We start from the raw sequence: 22233 nt of genomic DNA, 5'->3' as shown, positions 1-22233 counted from the left end.
AGAGAGAGAGAGAGAGAGAGAGAGAGAGAGACAGACAGACATTGAGATTGATTTTGATTAATTCTCTGCCCCAATTTTAGTGTATTCTCTTCTGTTGTTCCATGGAAATTCTCCTCAGTATCTATCAGGCAAAGTACCATCACCAAGGTACCATTTCATTTTTCTTTATAATTTCCCTGTTTCATACTCCTCGCCCAGATGCCCTCCTACGTTATCCTGGACTCTATTGTTGCAATTTCTCTGTGCCTTTCTCCCCTTGCTTTTGAGAAATGTTATATTGATGTATCACAAGGTTCAGGAACAGTTCACCTTAATGGCATTGTTGAGCAGTGCCCCTGAGCTCCTAAAACAGCCATTGTCCTTTTGTTCTGGGAGAGCCAGGTGAGGGCTTGGGCAATGTGTGCTTCATCAATAAAGGTGAGGGTTTGAGCCTGGGCCAAAGTCTTCAGTACAAAGGCTGTGAGCCTGTGGTGGCAGGAAGAGTGGGGTGTTCAGGCCATTTAATTTCATGTAGCACCTTTGTGCTCTGTTTGCAAACACAGGCTTCATAATCTCTTCCCTCCTCCAACACACACACCCATGAAAGTCAGTAAACTTACTGAGGGTCTGGAGACTTCTTTTAACCTGACAGCTTCCTTGTTCTTTGTGTTTTGCTGCCTCTTGTTAAATCTATTACCAACTGACTCTTGCTTCCAAGAGCATTTCTTTGTTGGTTTTGGGATTTATGTTCCTTCTAGTTTCCTTGGGTGGTTGACTAAGTTTTTTCCCTTTCATTCTGGGCTTTTTGTAGTGTTTTCTTTTCACAGATTTCTTACCTTCTCTTCTGCAGCTTATATGGAGAATGGAGTAACTTTTTCTAATGTCCTGCTTCAAAGATGTAAACATTTCCTTCCGTATCACTCTGCCCCTCCACCAGGTTCCTGGTCATTGATCTTCTCTTGCTTCCCTGTGTGGTTAGATTTTGTTGAGAGAGAGAATTCTCTGTTAGAAAGTAGTAAGGTCTCCAGCTCAGAGAGCTCAGTCCCTTATCAATATTAAATTCACGTTTATTCTTTCTCTTGCTAAATGGATAAGAAAAACCTCCATTGTATCCAAATGCCTTACCAAAACCAAAAACCCAGTGCCGTTGAGTCAATTCCGACTCATAGCAACCCTGTAGGACAGAGTAGAACTGCCCTATAGAGTTTCCAAGGAGCGCCTGGCGGATTCAAACTGCCGACCCTTTGGTTAGCAGCCATAGCACTTAACCACTACGCCACCCGGGTTTCCTCCAAATGCCTTAGGTGTGGTTTAATTTCTCTCTCTCTCCCTAAAATAATATTATATACCAAAAATATAAAAAGTAATTATGTGACAACTCTTCATTCTCTTAATCCTGATGTTATAGAATATTTAGAAAATCCTCTCTATATGCATTTTAAACATTCTATAACGTTCGATGGCACTGGGTTTGGTTTTTTTTTTTTATATGCATTTTAAAGAGATTCCTAGAAGGCCTTCTCTGGTCAGTGGAGCTCGGGAGAGAAATAATTCTAAGAGGTCTAAGTGCTCTCAGAACAAGTGCCTCTGACACTGGGAAAGTCTGTCTGATAGTCAGAACATCTTGAAACATCTCTCAATCTTTAAAGAGACACTGCAGCATCATTGTATCTGACACCCTTAGAATAGTAATGCTCTGGAAATGCATGAGACAAAAAGGGATTTGATTATAAAGAGTTCTGTAAACACCATTCAAAAACTTTTCTTATTGTTGTAAGCAGTATAAAGATTAATAAAAAAGAAGAAAAAAGAGAAAAAAAGTAGTAAGGTCTGCTCTGAGGGTAATGAATAAGCAATGGCTGCAGCTTTTCTAGCCTGTTTCTAGCACCTTTTGGGGCTAAGCAACAACTTAAGAGGCCAAATCATAAATTTATAATGGGCCTTTAGCAACACGAGAAGAAAGAGATGCTTGGTGTATTGGATATAAAAAGAATCAATCTTCAAATGTTCTTAGTTCTGCCATGCATTAGTTGTTACACCAGACACATTTATTTATACACATTGAATGTTAGTTCCTTTCTGTGTAAAATGAAGGTAATAACTCTCACTTCATAGGGTTGCTGTAAGAATTAAAAAAGGTAATATATGTATATGCCTTAAACTCATAGTTGAAACTCAGAATAGATTTCTTTTCTTACCAAACGTTGCCTTGGTTCCTCCCATGTTGCTCCTCAAAGGTGCTATAGGAGCTGTCTTGGTGCTTGTAGTTCAGCTGTCTCTGGTAAACTGGAACAGCAAAAGGTTTCAATTGGTTCATGAAGCATTAGGGAAAGGTTGGTGTGATGGTTAAGATTGTGTGTCAACTTGGCTGGGCCATGATTCTCAGTGTTTATATGTGATCACTCACATGATTGAATCTGCTATGAGTAGCCAATCAGTTGAAAGGGAGTTTCCTTGGGGGTGTGGCCTGCATCTGAATATAAGCAGACATTCTGGCTTTTTTGCTCTCTCTGGATCCTGTGGTTACTTCCTGTTCGGCTGACCTCCGGCTCTGGGGACTTGAGCTACCAGCTTATGTGCAGACCTTGGGATTCGTCAATCTTCACAGTGTGAGAGTGGGAGCCCTGCTCTCCGACCTGCCGATCTTGGGTTTGCCAGCCCCTGCAGCTACCTGAATCAAGAGAAGTTCAATCCTGATCCACCTACTTGGGACATTCCAGCCTCTACAAATGTGTGAGCCATTTCCTTAACATAAATCTCTTTCTATATGTATTTATATGCTTTAGTGGTTTTGCTTTTCTAGAGAACCCAGTCTAAGACAACAGGATTCTCATATTAACAGATGAATGCACCCCAGGAGCCACTGACATTACATGGTCTTCTTTTGCACTATCCACCATGGTTTTGTGGATATTGTGGATATGTCAAATCAAAACATTCTATTAGAGCATGGTAATATTATTATTGCCATAAAATCACCAACATTGGCTTACTATCTGGTGACATAACTCAAGGCTAATTGGGAAATATTTCATTACAGTACCAAAGTAAAAGTTTTTCTGCCCTACTTACCAGTGATAAGCTAGCTAGTGACCTTGGACTTTATCTCCTTAATCAGCTGTTGAGTTTCATTCAGATAGTTCAGGACGTAGATATTAGGAACAAATAGAACCATATTCTGTTCTCCACAGCCACAGGGCATCTATATTTTGTATATTTTGCGTAGCAGAACCTAGTATGTCATCTGGGGAATGTGAAAGATTAGATGCCAGAGTAATTTTGGTTCATAAGTGGCCAACATTGTTAAGGACAAATGACCATCATATTTAGAACCACATGCCAAACTATCGTTTAGGCAAAGGAAAAGTTATATTTACAAAAATGAGCCTTCCAGAACCCTAAAACAAATAAACATTATCAATAGGTTGATTATTAGAATATAAGCTTATAGATAAGATATATGGTAACAACTCTTTTGTCCAAAGTTTCCTAAGTGTGAGATGACTCACCCAAAACTGAGAAGGAGGCTCTGGCAGATCCTTTGACCAGTTTTGGTGGGAGCTTCAAGGATAGTTGCTCAGATACTTCAGTACCTTTGAAAACAGACAGCCCATGTCGGAGGAGCACACTTATCTGTGATTACAATATAATGTAGTGGTTAGGAGTGGGGGCTCCAGAGCCACACTGCATGAATATGGAATTGGCTTTGTCACTTACTAGCTATGTGACCTGGGGTAAATTACTTAACCTCTTCATGGTCTGGTTTGCACCTATTGTGATGATTTAATGAAATAATACATGGAAAACCTTCAGAACAGTATCTGCAAGGTATTAAATGTCAATAAATGTGAGCAGTTGTAATTATTATTGTTGTCATAAGAGTTGACAGTAGTATTATTATATCTCATTGAGGAACCCTGGGTCCAAGGATTAGAGTTTTGGCTTAGTGATGAAATTAGCTTTTAGTAGTCCAGCTCCTCTTGGCACTATGTGATACAGAACCCTTTCCCCTCTCTCTTAACTATGTTATGCCTTGCTGTGCATCATAGGTCTCAGAAAGAAGGCTAGGGACCTATAGCTCTCAGGTTTAATTATAACATCATTAAGACTTCTTACATCCATTAGAAAATATTTAACTTCCTCCCTTGTTCTGTACAACATTTGAATGGATCCTCATGTTTATGAACAGATACCATGAACTTACCTTAAATTGGCAAGTGCAATGTCATACGCACTATGGGCATAAAGCTAATACTAATGTGGCAATACTGTTTAAAATCTGCAAATGTTTCTTAATGTTATGATGAAGTCCAAACATAATGTGGTTTTTTTTGTTTGTGTGTGTGTTTTGCCATGAAAAAATCAGTGCCTTAGTGAGAAGAGTATAAAACCAAAAAAACCAAACCTAGTGCCGTCAAGTCAATTCCGACTCATAGCGACCCTATAGGACAGAGTAGAACTGCCCCATAGAGCTTCCAAGGAGTGCCTGGCAGATTCAAACTGCCGACCCTTTGGTTAGCAGCCGTAGCACTTAACCACTATGCCACCAGAATTTCCGAGATGAATATAGAGTACCATGTATTTCATCATCAGTTCTTTTCTAGAATATCTCCTTTGATTCAAACTTGTCATGACTCTGCTGTCTTGTCCAGGGACATCTAAACTCTTGTCTCCAGGCTCTTTAATGAGAAACCACTGGGCTATGGAGGTAGAGGGCTAAATGTGAACCAAGAAAGTACCAGCGTTAGTCTTGTCTGTACCGCCTGAGCCGTGTTAACCTGCTCTCTTAGGCTTGGTGTCCTCATCTGTAAAATGTGTCTAAAGAAATACTTAGTATTATGCCAACTTTAATGGACCATTCTGAAAATTATGGGAGATAATACATGTGGACATGCATTTTAACTTGAAGTATATATACTTGTGAGGCATTGTTCTTACTATGATTATAAGGATGGACTCTTACCTGAAGCCCAGGCCAAGGAGTTGAGTCTTCCCTTGCTCAACACCTTCAGACTTGTTGTTGTTGTTAGGTGCCATTGAGTAGGTCTGACTCATAGCGACCTGTCATGGATTGAATTATGTCCCCCCCAAAAATGTGTGTATCAACTTGGTTAGGCCATGATTCCCAGTATTCTGTGGTTGTTCTCCATTTTGTGATTGTAATTTTATGTTAGAAGGATTAGGGTGGGATGGTAACACCACCCTTACTCAGGTCACCTCCCTAACCCAATGTAAAGGGAGTTTCCCGGGGGTGTGGCCTGAACCACCTTTTATCTCTCAAGAGATAAAAGGAAAGGGAAGTAAGCAGAGAGTTGGGGACCTCATACCACCAAGAAAGCAGTGCTGGGAGCAGAGCACGTCCTTTGGATCTGAGTTCCTGCACCGAGATGCTCCCAGATCAAGAGAAGACTGATGATGAGGCCCTTCCTACAGAGTCAACAGAGAAGGCCTTCCCCTGGAGCCGGCACCCTGAGTTTGGACTTCTAGCTTACTGTACTTTGAGAGAATAAACATCTCTTTGTTAAAGCCATCCACTTGTTGTATTTCTGTCATAGCAGCACTAGAAGACTAAGACATGACCCTATGCACAACAGAATGAAACACTGCCTGGTCCCATGCCATCCTCATAATTGTTGCGATGCTTGAGCCCATTGTTACAGCCACTGTGTCAATCTATCTCGCTGAAGGTCTTCCTCTTTTTACTGACCCTCTACTTTACCAAGCATGATGTCCTTATCCAGGGACTGATCCCTCCTGATAACAGGTCTGTCTTAGTCATTTAGTGCTGCTATAACAGATGTACCACAAGTGGATGGCTTTAACAAAGAGAAGTTTATTCTCTCAAGGTCCAGTAGGCTAGAAGTCCAAATTCAGGATGTCAGCTCCAGGGGAAAGCTTTTTCTCTCTGTTGTCTCTGGAGGAAGGTCCTCATCGTCAGCCTTCCCTTGGTCTGGGAACATCTCAGCACAGAAACCTCAGGTCCAAAGGATTCACTCTGCTCCTGGCACAGCTTTCTTGGTGGTATGAGGTCCCCCTCTCTCTGCTTGCTTCCTTTTCCTTTTTACCTCTTGAGAAATAAAAGGTGGTGCAGGCCACACTCCAGGGAAACTCCCTTTACACTGGATCAGAGATGTGACCTGGTAAGGGTGTTACAGTCCCACCCTAATCTTCTTTAACATAAAATTAGAATCACAAACTGGAGGACAACCACAGAATACTGGACATCATGGCCTAGCCAAGGTAATACAGACATTTTTTGGAGGGACATATTCAATCCACGACAATGTCCAAAGTATGTGAGAGTAGTCTTGCCATCCTTGCTTCTAAGGAGCATTCTGGCTGTATTTCTTCCAAGACAGATTTGTTTGGTCTTGTGGAATATTCAGCATTCTTTGCTAACACCACAATTCAAAGGCATCAGTTCTTCTAGGTCTTCCTTAATCATTGTTCGGCTTTTGCATGCATATGAGGCAATTGAAAATACAATGGCTTGGGTCAGGTGCACCTTAGTTCTCAAGGTGACTTCTTTGCTTTTCAACACTTTAAAGAGAACCAGGATGATTTGCAGAGGAGAAAATGAGAAGGGACAATAAGGGCAGGGAATCAAAGGTAATAAGTGTGAGAAATACATGAATCTTACGTCAGAAGTGGAGATCAAGAAAAGAAAATAGTTCTCACATAATTTATGGAAGAATTATTCACAATAAATGAGCAATGTTTCCTGCCATTCTTTTGGGATAGGGAATTATATTAGTTTATGGGATGGATTGTATGAGTATGATATTAATTGTCCTTTATTAGCTCAAGAATGACCATAGTAGTTTTTGTTATTATTGTTGGGGAGTCAGAAACATGTCAAACAGGCCAGACTGACTTACCTTCACCCACAGGGTTTTCATGACTGTGTCTTTCCACCCAACCTCAGGGACCTCAGCAACCTCGTTTCCACACAGCTCTAGGGACTGTATTGCCTCTGAACTCACTGCGAAGTTCACATTTCCTGAAACTAAGAACCTAGAAAAAATGAATATTCAACTTGATAGTAGTCTAAGTCTTCCTTATAGCTGAAAGTGAATATAGGCTCTGTAATCACTTTGTGGGGCTGTACTTTAACCTTAAACCTGACTGGAATAAGAAATAAAGCTAAAAAATACAAGGCTAATGTATGCTGAGTAACTAGTGTCCAAAGATAGTGATTATGGGGCCTAGGTGGGGTTGAGGTTATGAGAGACAATCATTGTAGATAAAAATCAAAAGAAGAAAAGAAATAACCTTTATATAATTACACTTGTGGGAAGCAAAAAGGAGAACATGATATAAGGCGTGTTCAGATATCCACCACCCTTGCTGGTTGGTAGACCTTTTTGTCCCTCACCCAGAGTTTTAGGAGTTATTGTCCAAGACAAGGTTTGCTGCTCAGTTCCACAAATGCAATAGGAATGTTTTCCCTTTGTGCTTTGGGAAGCTGGGAAGGCTGAAGAGGCTTTCAGCTGCAGGCTGATCTATCACCCATAAAGGAACAAAAAGACAGAAATGATCAGAAGATAGAAAGACAATGAATGCATGGAATTAGGGCCAAGTGTGAGATGCTGCAGTGAATTCAGATTTTGGGAAAAAATGTAGGAGACAGAAGTTCATACATGCTTTGAGAAGCATGAGAATGGGCAATGATAAAAATCAAGACTGATTATCTACTAGAAAGATCTTGTATTTGCATTGGGGCAGATTGGAGAAATCCGCAGATGCAGCAGCAATGGAGAGGAGGGAAAAGCAGCCAGTACTACATACTGGTTCCTATGCAGATTTTCTTCTTGACTTTCTTTCTTCCTCCCTCCACTTTCTCCAACATATATGTCTACTGTATACAAGACACAGCAAATTATGAATGATATATAAGGGTTCCTGACATTGACATTGTGTGTTACAAAGGAGATAAACCAAAAAAACCCAAACCCACTGCTGTTGAGTCGATTCTGACTCATTGCGACCCTACAGGACAGAGTAGAACTGCCCCATAGAGTTTCCAAGGAGCGCCTGGTGGATTTGAACTGCCAGCCTCTTGGTTAGCAGCTGTAACACTTAACCACTACCTCACCAGGGCTTCCACAAAGGAGATAATTTATACAAAAAAGTGTTAACTAATTTACAAACAGATAAGTGCTACATATTGTGGCAGTTTAGCTCTGAGGGAAGAATGACACTCATGGAATTGAGAAAACTGAGCTTTGTGTCGGCATCAAGGATCTTCCTGGCACAAAGTCTAACTTGTAGAAAAGGATTCTGTGAGCTTCAGGAAATTAAAAAACAAAAACAAAAACGAAAAACCAAAACTGGTCTGTGGTTTGGCAAGCCATGGTTTCCGCAGCTGGGGCTCATGTATCATCATTTTGTCTCTCAGATCATGTCCTGCCTTGATTAGCACTGTTTATTTGTAGTGCTAACACATGATTCCCAGATTTACTCATAGCTTTGGGAACAGAATCAGGAGCAGACTTGCTAATAGAGTCTTTTATTCCATCCACTCTTTCAGTTCACCCTCATTTTCCTCACCTGGCTGCATTTGGGAAGGTAGTTTAAGACAGTGGCCTTGAGTGTGAAGGACTCTCCATGGACTATGGAGTAGGGCATTGTGAGCTCCACAAAGAGGGACTGGAAGGCTTGGAAAGTGGCAGGAAGAGAAAGATCAAGTCCAGTGTCATCAGACAGGCAGAGGGCCCCTGCTTTCCACTTGATGACGGTATCAGGGACTGTTACTCCTACTTTAGCCACATCTGATGAGCTGGGGAGGATGACAATGTGATGAACAGAAATTAAGCATGTGAATGCATTTTTTTCTCGAGTAAGAATCAATATGTGTAAAGCTAATGTCAAGAACTGGATCCACTCAAATGTGCGTGTGTGTGTGTGTGTGTACTAGATTGGGTATTGGGGACTAAGTTGGGGAAATAAAAGGCCCTAATTGGTACCTCTTTTTCTTATCAGTCTATGGTCACATCATGCATGTCTGTACCTTAAATACAAACATTTGAAAGTTATTTATTTTGCTTCTTGAACTACCCTCATTATTACGTTGTTGTTGTTGTTAGGTGCCGTCAAGTCGGTTCCGACTCATAGCGACCCTATGCACAACAGAACGCTGCCTGGTCCTGTGCCATCCTTACAATCGTTCTTATGCTTGAGCTCATTGTTGCAGCCACTGTGTCAATCACCTCGTTGAGGGTCTTCCTCTTTTCTGCTGACCCTGTACTCTGCCAAGCATGATGTCCTTCCCCAGGGACTGATTCCTCCTCACAACATGTCCAAAGTATGTAAGATGTAGTCTTGCCATCCTTGCGTCTAAGGAGCATTCTAGTTGCACTTCTTCCAAGACAGATTTGTTCGTTCTTTTGGCAGTCCATGGTATATTCAATATTCTTCGCCAACACCACAGTTCAAAGGCTTCAACTCTTCTTCAGTCTTCCTTATTCATTGTCTAGTTTTCACATGCATACAGTTGAAAATACCATGGCTTGGGTCAGGCGCACCTTAGTCTTCAGGGTGACATCTTTGCTCTTCAACACTTTGAAGAGGTCCATTGCGGCAGATTTACCCAATGCAATGTGTCTTTTCATTTCTTGACTGCTGTTTCCATGGCTGTTGATTGTGAATCCAAGTAAAATGAAATCCTTGACAACTTCAATCTTTTCTCCATTTATCATGATGTCGCTCATTGGTCCAGTTGTGAGGATTTTTGTTTTCTTTATGTTGAGGTGCAATCCATACTGAAGGCCATGGTCTTTTATCTTCATTAGTAAGTACTTCAAGTCCTCTTCCCTTTCAGCAAGCAAGGTTGTGTAGTCTGCACAACACAGGTTGTTAATGAGTCTTTCTCCAATCCTGATGCCCCATTCTTCTTCATATAGTCCAGCTTGTTGTATTATTTGTTCACCAAACAGATTAAATAGGTATGATGAAAGAATATAACCCTGACGCACTCCTTTCCTGACTTTAAACTAATCAATATCCCCTTGTTCTGTGCAAACAACTGCCTCTTGATCTATGTAGAGGTTCCTCATGAGCACAGTTAAGTGTTCTGTAATTCCCATTCTTCGAAATGTTATCCATAGTTTGTTATGATCCGCACAGTTGAATGCCTTTGTATAGTCAATAAAACACAGGAAAACATCCTTCTGGTATCTCTGCTTTTGGCCAGGATCCATCTGACATCAGCAATGATATCTCTGGTTTCATGTCTTCTTCTGAAACCGGCCTGAATTTCTGGCAGTTCCCTGTTGATATACTGCTGCAGCCATTTTTGAATGATCTTCATCAAAATTTTGCTTGGGTGTGATATTAATGATATTGTTCTATAATTTTCACATGCGGTTGGATCACCTTTCTTGGGAATGGGAATAAATATGGATCTCTTCCAGTCAGTTGGCCAGGAAGCTGTCTTCCATATTTCTTGGCACAGATGAGTGAGCACTTCCAGCGCTGCATCTGTTTGTTGAAACATCTCAATTGATAGTCCATCAATTTCGCCAATACCTTCAGAGCAGCTTGGACTTCTTCCTTCTGTACCATCTGTTCAGTGGTTGGATATTGACTAATTCTTTTTGGTATAATGACTCTGTATTCCTTCCATCTTCTTTCGATGCTTCTTGCGTCATTTAATATTTTCCCCATGGAATCCTTCACTATTGCATCTCGAGGCTTGAATTTTTTCTTCAGTTCTTTCAGCTTGAAAAATGCCGAGTGTGTTCTTTCCTTTTGGTTTTCCATCTCCAGCTCTTTGCACATGTCATTATAATACTTTACTTTGTCTTCTCGAGAGGCCCTTTGAAATCTTCTGTTCAGTTCTTTTACTTCATCAATTCTTCCTTTTGCTATAGCTGCTCGATGCTCAAGAGCAAGTTTCTCTGTTATATCATCCCATAGAAGAACACATTTAAGAAACATGATCTACGAAATCAAACACTGTATTTATGTAACCTGACTTATCTGATTGTGCACTTTTCCAATCTTACTGTTTATTGAAGGCTCCCTAAAAGGCATTGGACACTATAGGACTTGGATATATTTCGTTCCCAAGTCTATTTTCTGGCAGCCTCCAGAATAATTGTTTTAGAATTGCTCAGCTTTGAGCAATTCTTTTGCCTTAATATTGAAAGCTAATTTGAGGAAGGGACACCTGATTAGCATAAATTTTTTCTATTATATATAAAAATATATTTTAGAATACATTTGTTGAATAAATTATAATAATATATATAAAATTCTAAGCTATTAGCCAGAATAAGCAAAATTTTTTGGTACTTCATTTAATTATAAACTCTTCGAGAGTGTGGATGTTGTTGTTTTTTCTTGTGTCTCTTCACTATTCTTAATACAGTATGTCTAGAGCAATAAACGTAGCTGACTCTGGCCAGGCTGATTAGCTACTGTTATAAGAGAAAGAAGTGCCTCATCTCTTGTTCCTCAATTATGCTATGTGTAAATTTTTTTTTTTTTTTTTTAAGAGTCTAGATCTCTGGTGAGACTGAAGGGGTATGCTTTTGGTGTGCCAGGTTCCAGAAAGAATGTCTTTCATCTTCTTGCTTTTCCTGGACCTGTCCCCCCCACTCTGGGTGAACATCCCCCTTCCCCTATCCAAACCATAGATGTTGGGATGCTTACCATTTCATTTGTTGTTGTTAGGTGCCGTCGAGTCAGTTTCTACCCATAGCAACCCTATGTAAAACAGAACAGGATTTCACTGCCCAATTTTTTCAGAAGTAGACCACTGGGTCCTTCTTCCTAGCCTTAGTCTAGAGGCCACACTGAATCCTGTCCACTATGGGTGACCCTGCTGATACCTGAAATACTGATGGCATAGCTTCCAGCATCACAGCAACACACAAGCCAGCACAGTATGACAAACTGACAGATGTGTGAGGCTAGTTCATTTAGGAGGTGAAAATTTTCGTCCACAGAGACAACGTGAAATTTTACTGAAAAAGAATTTCTGTCATAAGACTGAGACGTGATAAAGCAGGTAACTTGGGTAACAAGACAAGAGGGTAAGGGATCAGGAAAATGGTGATTTGGGGGTGGAAAAGCAGCTGAGGAGGTGGCCCCAACCAGAGAATTTTTTCTACATACCTGTCTGTCCTGGTTTATAGATGGGTTTGTCTGTCTGGACAAAGACCAGACTTTGAGCATTCTTTACCAGCACTGTTTTCCTCTTCCTGAAATATTGTGTTGGTCCTTATATCTAGACAGAGAGGAATGCCACCTCTAAAGAGGATGAAATCTTTGGGAGCTGAAAAATAAAGGATGCTCCTGAAAAACTGCAGTCTTCTCCCTCTAAATCCTTCGTCCTTTATTATTAACCGTCTCTCCTTCAGCCTCACCAAAGAGCTAGGTAGGCATAAATATTTCTCTAGATATAAGAGTGAAGATATTAATAATAAAAAATAGGGGAAATAATAGGAGCAGCCGTAAGTGAAACCCAGCTCTCCATATAGCTCGCCTAGAGGTGTAGTTATTAATTCATACTCTTTTTAACTAAGTAGATGTTATATTTTGAAGTGATGGGGAGAAACACTTCTGAAAAATATAGGAGAGTATAGGAGCTAAGTGTCATAAGTTGGGCAACCTCCAGGAGGCACTGGATATTTTCTTGGAATATCTTGCACCGTTTATACATTACACATTCAGAAGACCAAAGGCAACTAACATCTGTCATAAAAAAAGAAAAAAAAATTCTGCTGTATGCTGCTCCATCATGAGATTTTTAAAAAATATAGTTTGTTTTCCAAGCATTACCCAACCCTGACCTTAAAGAGATGGTTACATATCAAAGCTAGAATACTCCTCTGACTATCTGTCATATTATTTCTGTGACTAGTAGGATTTTTATTTAGGAATTAAATTGAACTTGCGTATACCTAAAAATATTTCTCACCTAGTCTGGTGGAAGGAGCCTTAGTGGCGCAGTGGTTAAGACCTTAGCTGCTAACCAAAAGGTCGGCGGCCCAAATCCACCAGCTGCTTCTTGGAAATGCTATGGGGCAGTTCTACTCTGTCCTGTAGGGTTGCTATGAGTCAGAATCAACTCGACAGAAACGGATTTGGTTTTAATCTGATGGAAAGTCTATGCTTTGTTCATTAGTGGCTGAAAACGTACTCTCTGAAATTCTTACCACCTTCTTAAAGTCTTCCCTTGGAATTGAACACTAGATTTCCACCACCTCGACTGATAGAACACAATATAACTAATCAAACAGGTACGGGCAGCCAGTGCTCATAGTGAAGGCGACGCAGTGGAACAAGTTCTTCTTGGTCATGAGGTCAGTGAAGAGGCTCCTGTTTCCCCTGACAGACTCCAAGGAAGCACTCACAGTCATGGTCTCATTCAGGTTGCTCAGAAGGAGGCAGCCCTTCTCAGGGGTCCCAGTGTGGAGCAGGGAAGGGACAACCAGCACCATATACTGCCTGGGGTGGGGTGAGGGGGGAGAAGACAAATCAGAGAAAAACTGAGGCTAGCAAGCATTTTTGTGGACAAATGTTTTTTGTAAATCCTGTATTTGTTGCTGCAGTTGGTTCTGTATTGCATCAATGCACTAAGAACAATGATATGGAGGTTCTGCCATTGATTGGCACAAGAATTATATCTTTTACTTATCAGTGGTGACATGTAATCATTCTACTAGAGGCTGACTTAAAAGATGTTAGAATTTTACAGGCATTCCTTGCTTTAAGGAGCCCCTGTATCTGAACTCCTAAATACCGATCCATGTACATGTATACCATAAACTGGAGGGGAGTGGGTATTCATTTCCTACAAAGTTATACATTAAAATCTGCCCAAATAAAGATCTCTAGTGCATGTATACCATAACTAGGTTTACGCAAATTCAACTGAAAGAACTTCAGTGAGCATATGTATTTATTACCAAAAAGAACACCTATATATATATTGCAAAATAACTTTATGTATGACAGGAACATTGAAAAAATAAGTTATTTGTTATTTCTCTTAAGTTTCTCAGGTACAGCTTAACAAATAGAAATATTAATATTTTAAAGTTTATCCATTCATGAATGTATGCTCTTGTCAAGCATATATGGATAGGATATCTTATTAAAAAAGAAAGCATGTGCAATATATATTATCTTTTTATTGTGGTAAATATTTATATAACAAAAATGTTGCCATTTCAACATTTTTTTACTTGTATAATTCAGTGACATTAATTACATTCATCACGTTGGGCAACCATCATCACTATTCGTTTCCAAAGTTTTCCATCATGCTTAAGAGAAACTCAGTGCCCCCAAGCAATGACTCCCCAATACATATTATTTTGCAAAGTATTTTGCTTTTTCTTTTTAATTCTTGATTTTTTTTTTTTTTAATTCAGAAGCATAGGCAATTCTTTGTGTGAGTTTTTCTTGTCTTGACCTCAGTGATGAGTTTCCTTTGTCTATAATATAATATTCTTTACCCCCAGTATTTGCCTGGCACAATCCTATCCATGCTTCAAGAATCATCCAAAATGGCACCTTTGTCACTAAACCTTTGCCAAAGCATCCACCTCAGGATAATCTCCCGGTGCTCTGAACCCCTATGGCCTGAAAAGGAATGTGCCTTTTCTGAGTATCTGCTACCTGCCAGGCATTGTGTTAAGCAGTCTCCACATTAAGCTGTTTAATCCTCCCAGAACCCACATTATACTCTCCACACTCATGACAGCTAAAACATGAGATCCTCGTCAATTCCCAGATTTGTGTATTTAATAAACCAAAAAAACCAAACCCATTGCCACTGAGTCAATTCCAACTCATAGCGGCACCATAGGATAGAGTAGAACTGCCCAATAGGGGTTCCAAGAAGTACCTGGTGGATTCGAACTGCCAACCCTTTGGTTAGCAGCCGTAGCTCTTAACAACTATACCACCAGGATTTCTGAGTATATAACAGTAGAATAAATTTCTCACCCCCTCACCAAATCAATCAGTAAAGTGTACTTAGAAATGTGAATCCATAAAGTTTTAATAAACCAATACCAGCAGGTTTAAGCCATTTGTAGAGTTAATTTGGAACTAAGAACATTATGTTCATGTAATTTTACTACTCTTTCCCTTCCATCACCAACATGAACACTTAACTTAAAAAAAATGAAACAAGACAGGCTATTTGACAAACGACAAGGAAGTAGAACTCCTAAGTTAACAGATGTGGAACTAGGAGTGAGAATATCAGAGACAGTTGTGAAGTTTGGAAATAAAGTTCAGCTGTCTCATTCTCCACAGTGGTCTGCTGGAGCACATCCGTCTTGCTGTATGTTTAAAATGATGTCTTAACAAAAACAAAAACATGCCATGAATCTTTAGGGCCTTTTTTTTTTTTTTTTAATTGTGCTTTAGGTGGAAGTTAACAGTTCAAGTTATTTTCTCATACAAAAATTTATACACATACACATATTTTTATGTGACCCTGTTTGCAATCCCTGTGACGTGACAGCACACTCGCCCTTTCCACTCCAGGCTTTCCATGTCTACTCGACCGGCTTCCCTCCCTTCTTACCTTCTCATCTTGCCTCTGGGCGGGAGCTGCACATTTAGTCTCGTGTGTCTACTTGACTAAGCACACTCTTCACAAGTATTATTTTATGTTTTGTAGTCCAGCCTAATCTTTGAAAAGTTGGCTTCAGGAGTGGTTTTAGTTCTGGATTAACATATGAGAAGGTTCAGTTCTGAAGCAGAGAGGCTCAGAGCAGTTTAGTGACTTGCGATTCGTCTCCATGGAGTCTGCTCCTAGTCATGGCGACCCTAGGTGTAACAAAACGAAACGATGCCCAGTCCTTTGCTAGCTCCATGATCTGTAATATGCTTGAGCCCATTGCTGAGGGTCTTGTAAGTAATTTACTTGTGGCTGTTCAACTCATAACTCTCACCTAACCCCTTCTGGCATCTGGATATTTCTGATTCCCTGAATATCTTCCCTTTCCAGGATGTGATTAAAAAAAAAAAACTTTTTTTTTTTACCTGCCCGTGCACACCTTTTTCTTTCATTATAATAGAAAAAAAGGCATTGGCATATTATAATCTATTCAATAAAATATTTTTATTCTTATTATTAATTATAAGCCTCATTGATATCACAATGAAAAAAAATTCCACATATATATTTTTTTATTGTGATTTAGGTTAAAGTTTTCAGAGCAAATTAGTTTCTCATTATAAACAGTTAATACACAGATTGTTTTGTGACATTGGTTGACAACCCCATGATATGTCAAGGTTCTTCCCTTCTCCTCCTCAGGCTCCCTGTTTCCATTTGTACAGTTTTCCTGTCCCTTCTTGCCTTTTCGCCTTTGCTTTTGTGTTGGTGTGTCCATTAGTCTCATATACATGAATGAACTATAAAGCACATCCCTCACGTATGTTATTGTTGGCCCTATAGACTTGTCTAATCTTTGGCTGAAGCGTGAATCTCAGGAGTGACTTCAGCACTGAGTTAAAAGGATGTCCAGGAGTCCCACATATACTTGATATTTCAAAAAATAATTTCACAAAGGTTTGGTTAGTATTCATTTTACTGAAATTGGAACCCATCAGGATTAAGTAACTTGCCCAAGATTTTGTTTGTAGTAAGCAACTAAAATGTTTTAATATATTACGCAACCATGATAGTTTGCATTTTAAATGTTTGCCTTTGTAGCAGGTACTAAAGTTTTCAAATACTAAACTGATGCCCTTTAATTTCATCCCTTGAATCATGCACTCCTGCAACCTCCACCTTCCTGTGGCTTACTGCTCCAAGGCAGGGGAGAAAAATAACTGATATTTCTTGGGCAATAGCTATCATTATTCACATCAAGGAGGGATAAAACAAAAACAAACAAGAACCGAAAACAAAACAAAACAAAAACAAAGAACCAGTTCCTACCCAGTAGATTCTGACTCATGACAACCGTATGTGTTTCAGAGTAGGGTTTTCAACGGCTGTGATTTTTGGAAGTAGATAGCCAGGCCTTTCTTCCAAGGCACCTCTGGGTGGATTTGCACTGCTAACCTTTCAGTTAATAGTCAAGTGCTTAACCATTCTCGCAACCCAGAGCTGGTGCTAGAGGGATAAGATAAGGTTTTCTCCATGGTGAGAAGATACCCTTCCTGTTTATGATAACTAGGTCATGAGGCTTGTTGTTCTATGTTAAATGGTGGACATGACGTAAAGTAATGATTTTCGATGGGCAAGATAATCCTATGTTGTGTAGGACCATTCCTGAAAATATAGACTGCTTAATGTCTCAGGCCCCACTAAATGCCACTCACTTCATCCATTCAGCCTGGACTCAGGAAACCAAACAGCTCCGACATATTTACAAATGCTCTTCTAATGACGTGCAGTGGGAAGTGGTACCATTCACAGTTGGAGACGAAATAGAGAATGGTAGGGGAGAAAAGTGTCCTACTGGTTACTAGGAAATTGTGCAAGAAGAAGTGGAAAAGTGAGTTGGTCAGAGCCCTGATTTGTGCTTCCTGTGCTTTGGCCTGCAGAGAGTAACACACAGAGCAGAGGGTCTTCTTACACCCCTCCTGGGGGAGGAGAAGGGTCATTGGAGCTCTGGAGGCTGCTTTATATCAACCAGGAATGTAGCTATATATGGGTAGGCAAGGGAGGACTAGAAAAGCTAACCTCTCTAGGACACTCTAGTGCCTATGTGGTATTATTGGATCCAAGAGTTCTCAAATTTCCCAAGAAGGAAGGTAAAGTCAGCTGAGTTGAGGCAAGGACCTCAAATGGGCCTGGACTGCCAAGGGGCAAGGTGACCTGCAGCAGGGGCTATGTTGGAACAATAGCTATGGGATTGGGTATAGGATGCAGTGGAAAGCTGGAGGTTCTACAGCATAAGATACAGCTAAGGTGAGACAGAATCAACTAGAGAAGAGTTTTGGGTCTTGACTAAACTGAGAGAAACCAACTAGTTAAAGACTCCAACAATTCATGCTAGCAGGCAAAGAGAAGCCAGGTGGCAGTGACCAAGGAAGACAGAGAACTCTGAAGCCCAAGGACTCTGACCCTTCCCCTCCTCCCGGAGGCGGTGGAGATCACAACCCTTTAGACACTATCTTGGAAAGAGGTAGAAGGGAAGTCTTAAAATTATTGAATTTCACCAGCTTTTCAGTTGAATTTAACTGTGGTTTAGCAGGATTAAAATTTTCTCCCCACTGACCTGTTAGTTATTGAGGGCTCTTGATGGAGACCCAGTAAGTTATTGAAAAACATAGGAGGTATATTGTCTCTACACATATGAGCTACAATGTGAGTTAAATTGCACTCCACTAAGTTTTTAAAACATTTGAAATATTTTTATAGCCAATGCCCTCCCCCCAAAAGAATGATTTATAGGTGGGATCTGAGGTTTTAATTTCTAACTAAATCATGCTTCTAGTGACTACTTATTGTATTTATGACTATGATTGGCCCAATAAAAGAAAAATATTTCAAGAGTGGGGGATAGATGACAGAGGGAAAAAAAAAAGGATTAACCAGTGTTATGGATTGAATTATGTCCCCCCAAAATGTGTGTCAACTTGGCTAGTTCATGATTCCCAGTATTGTGTGATTGTCCATGATTTTGTCATCTGATGTGATTTTCCTGCATGTTGTAAACCTATCTCTATGATGTTAATGAGGTGGAATTCGTGGCAGTTATTTTTTTTTATGTTAATAAGGCAGGATTCAATCTACAAGATTAGGTTGTGTTTTAAGTCAATTTCTTTTGACATAAAAAAGACAGAAGTAAGCAGAGAGACATGGGGACCTCATACCGCCAAGAAACAAGAGCCAGGAGAATAGCAGTCCTTTGGACCCAGGGTCCCTGTGCTGAGAAGCTCCTTGACCAGGGACAATTGATGTCAAAGAGTTTCCCCCAGAGCCAAAAGACAGAGAAATCCTTCCCCTGGGGATGGCATCCTGAATTCAGACTTCTAGCCTCCTGTCTTAGTTATCTAGTGCTGCTATAACAGAAATACCACGAGTGGATGGCTTTAACAAACAGAAGTTTATTTTCTCACAGTAAAGCAGGCTAAAAGTCCAAATTCAGGGCGTCAGCTCCAGGGAAAAGCTTTGTCTCTCTGTCAACCTGCTCATCAATCTTTCCCTGGACTAGGAGCTTCTCAGCCCAGGGATCTGAGGTCTAAATGACGCACTCTGTTTCCGGCACTGCTTTCTTGGTAGTATGAGGTCACCTGTCTCTCTGTTTGCTTCTTTCTTTTATATCTCAAGAGATTGCCTCAAGACACAAGTCTTGTAGGTTGAGTCCTGCTTCGCTAACACAACTGCTGCCTGCCCATTCTCCCTCATTAATGTCACAGAGGCAGAATTTACAACATGTAGGAAAATCACACATTACCAGGAATCATGGCCCAGCCAAATTGATACACACGTTTTTGGGGAGGACATAATTCAATCCATGACACTTAAACTGTGAGAGAATAAATTCACTTTGTTAAAGCTATCCACTTGTGGTATTTCTGTTATAGCAGCACTAGGTAACTAAGACAACCAGAATCTCTCTTATGATTGGAAGATATCTTAAGGAATGGAAGGGTAGCATTTAACAGGAAAGGCAAAGCAAAGACGTAAGGGAGAAACTGAAATGTGGAAAGGACTCTTGGGGAAGGAGTTTTGAGGGAAACTTATGGTTCTGTAGACCCTGATAAAATGTCAAGAAACAGGACAAGGAGAAGTAGCATGAGGCATGACTGAGGGGGTCTGTCTTTCTCCATAAAAAAAAAAAAAAAGAGGGACAAATCTCTGGGACCTTACTGGGCAAATCTCCCTGCCCTCAGCCTGGTCCCTGAGCAGTATTTATCAGGGTTTATGTGGCTGCAGTTTGCAAAAAAGCCCCACCTCAAGGCTCCTGGATAAAGTTCAGAGTTGGGCACAGATTCCCTAAGAGGACATTGCTTTCAGTGACAGCTCCATTGCCTTTAAAGCTAAGTTCTGACAGGCTCTGAGGCATTTTGGAAGGATAAAATTCATATTTATGTTCTAGTTAGAATGAACTTTCTTTAACTTGGACAGCAAAGCTCCTGATGAGGGACTTTCAACCCACCTTTCTCCAACGCCTTAAAGAATTGCCTTCAAAATCCTTATAAGCAGGTGTCAAAGGAAACTGTATTTGAAGGTCATGGGACATATCCTTGTGTCAGTAACTCATTCAATACAATTCATTCCTTGGATTGTGTGAGATATAACTTTAAGAGGATTTCTTAGCTGTGAATTGAATACAAAGCCCTTGGAGAAAGCAATTTATAAGAGGTGCCTGTGGTCAGGGGAGGGAAAGATGAAAGAGATGTTAGAAAGTGGTTATCAAAGATCACCTTTGCCTATTTTACAGCATGGATCAGATCAGGCTCCCTTCTCATCTTTTTTGTCTGGGCACTGTAAAGTTTGAGTCATTTAAACCATGTTATCCACTTTATCCAAGAAATGTTTTGTTGCTCCTTACTGTGTTTTAAGTGCTATCCTTGTGCTTGGAATATAATGTTGAACAAAATGTTTAGTGTCTGACCCCTCACAGAACTTGAAGCTGAGTGGTTAATAAAAGCAGCAGATTTAGTGCCATCCCCTGGCCCCAGACACCAGTGTCTGTGCACATGCTGGTCCTTCTGCCCAAATCTTTTCACCTAGTTTTCTTTCCCTTTCTTCATATCTCAGCCTGAGTATCTCTGAAAGAGGTAGTGTCAGAAAGAGACTTTAGGGGCCTGACATCCTGGGTATTGTAGCATTGTTTCTGCATGACTTGCACAGTTAGCTTTAACATATCCTGGTGATTTTGTGATTTGTGGTTTGTTTCCTCCCTTCCCTTTCCCTTTCTCCCTGATTCTATAAAGTTTAAAATTAACCTATGTTCTTCTTGAGCAAGCAGAACAAAGATCAATAAGATCTGCGATGAGACAAACAACAATAGGGGCCCATCTTGTGACTGAAACCAGGATGGCATCAGATCACCTCTAAAGAATACCCACAGAGGGTCAACATGTATGAAATGTGGTCAACATGTATGAAATGTGATCAACATGCCCACCCCCCGCAAAGGGGAACTGCCATCCTCCAGATTCTTGAAGCCTAAGCCCTAACCCTATAAAATCATCCAGTCGGTCTCCAGCAGACAGGCAGATTTGGGAGGAGCCCATTCCCCTCTGTCTCTTGTATACTGGTATACAATAAAGCCCTCTGCTGCTTACCTCACCCCTGTTTCAGTATTGGCTTTGTGTCAGGCAGCTCAAATCCATGCTTAGCAGTAACGTCTCTTCTTTGGACAGCTCCTCCCTGACCACGCTTCATAAAAGTAGATTCCCTCCTCTTCATCTTTACTTCAGGCCTTTGATTCTTTCATTACAATTACCACAGGTTAAAATTATTTATTTTTAAGTTACGAAATGTTTCATACACACCTTTGCAAATACAGAAAACTAGAAAACCTTGTACCTAAAACCTAATCTAACAAAGTTAAAATTTTGCTGTATTTGTTTGAGATCTTTTCTTTTTATGAAATAAAACACGACAAATATGATTGGCATTCCTTTCGCACCCTTTCTCAATCCCATATCCTTCCCAACTTCCTGATATTAGGATATTAATATGTATGCTTCCAGTCATGTTTTTATCTTTTTACTACACATACACACATACAATAGCATCCTTTTGTGTGTTTTATGTTTTTGTAAATGGAAACAGTATGTACATATTTTATAATTTGTTTTTGTCACTTAATACTGTGTTTTGCAGACTTATTCACGTTGATACCGAAGTTGTAACTTATTAATTTTAACGAACATCTATATGAGTCAGAATCGACTTGATGGCAGTGGGTTTGCTTTGGTTTTATATTGTATTACGTTGTATAAATATAGGAAAAGATGTTAGTGTATTTCCCTATTGCTGAACTTTGGATTTTTAAAAATAGCTTTTTAACAGTAAAAATAATGCTGCTACACATACAGCGTGCCTACTTCTGCACACGTGTAAGAGTTCTCTAGGGTCTATATCAGAAAAAGAACCAGGAAACTGAGATGGTTGAGCACCATCCATCACCACTGACATATTAATAGTTCCCATTCATGCATGTGTTTCTCAGCTTTGGAGTCCCTGGGTGATACAAATATTTAACAGGCTCAACTGCTAATAGGAAGGTTGGAGGTTGGAATCCACCCAGAGCCTCCTGAGAAGAAAGGCCTGGCAATCTATTTCTGAAAAACCAGCCACTGAAAACC

At 40.2% G+C, this 22233-nt stretch overlaps 1 pseudogene; it reads right to left on the bottom strand.

The window, feature by feature from the left end:
• Positions 1-19740, bottom strand: part of LOC100657535 (pregnancy zone protein-like) — a 28097-nt pseudogene extending 8357 nt beyond the window's left edge.
• Positions 19741-22233: the final 2493 nt, after the last annotated feature.

Source organism: Loxodonta africana, chromosome 4 (genome assembly GCF_030014295.1).
Source record: "Loxodonta africana isolate mLoxAfr1 chromosome 4, mLoxAfr1.hap2, whole genome shotgun sequence".
In the NCBI taxonomy this organism is placed as follows: Eukaryota; Metazoa; Chordata; class Mammalia; order Proboscidea; family Elephantidae; genus Loxodonta; species Loxodonta africana.
Note: the sequence above shows the minus strand (reverse complement) of the source record. Positions and strands in the feature narration are given on the sequence as shown.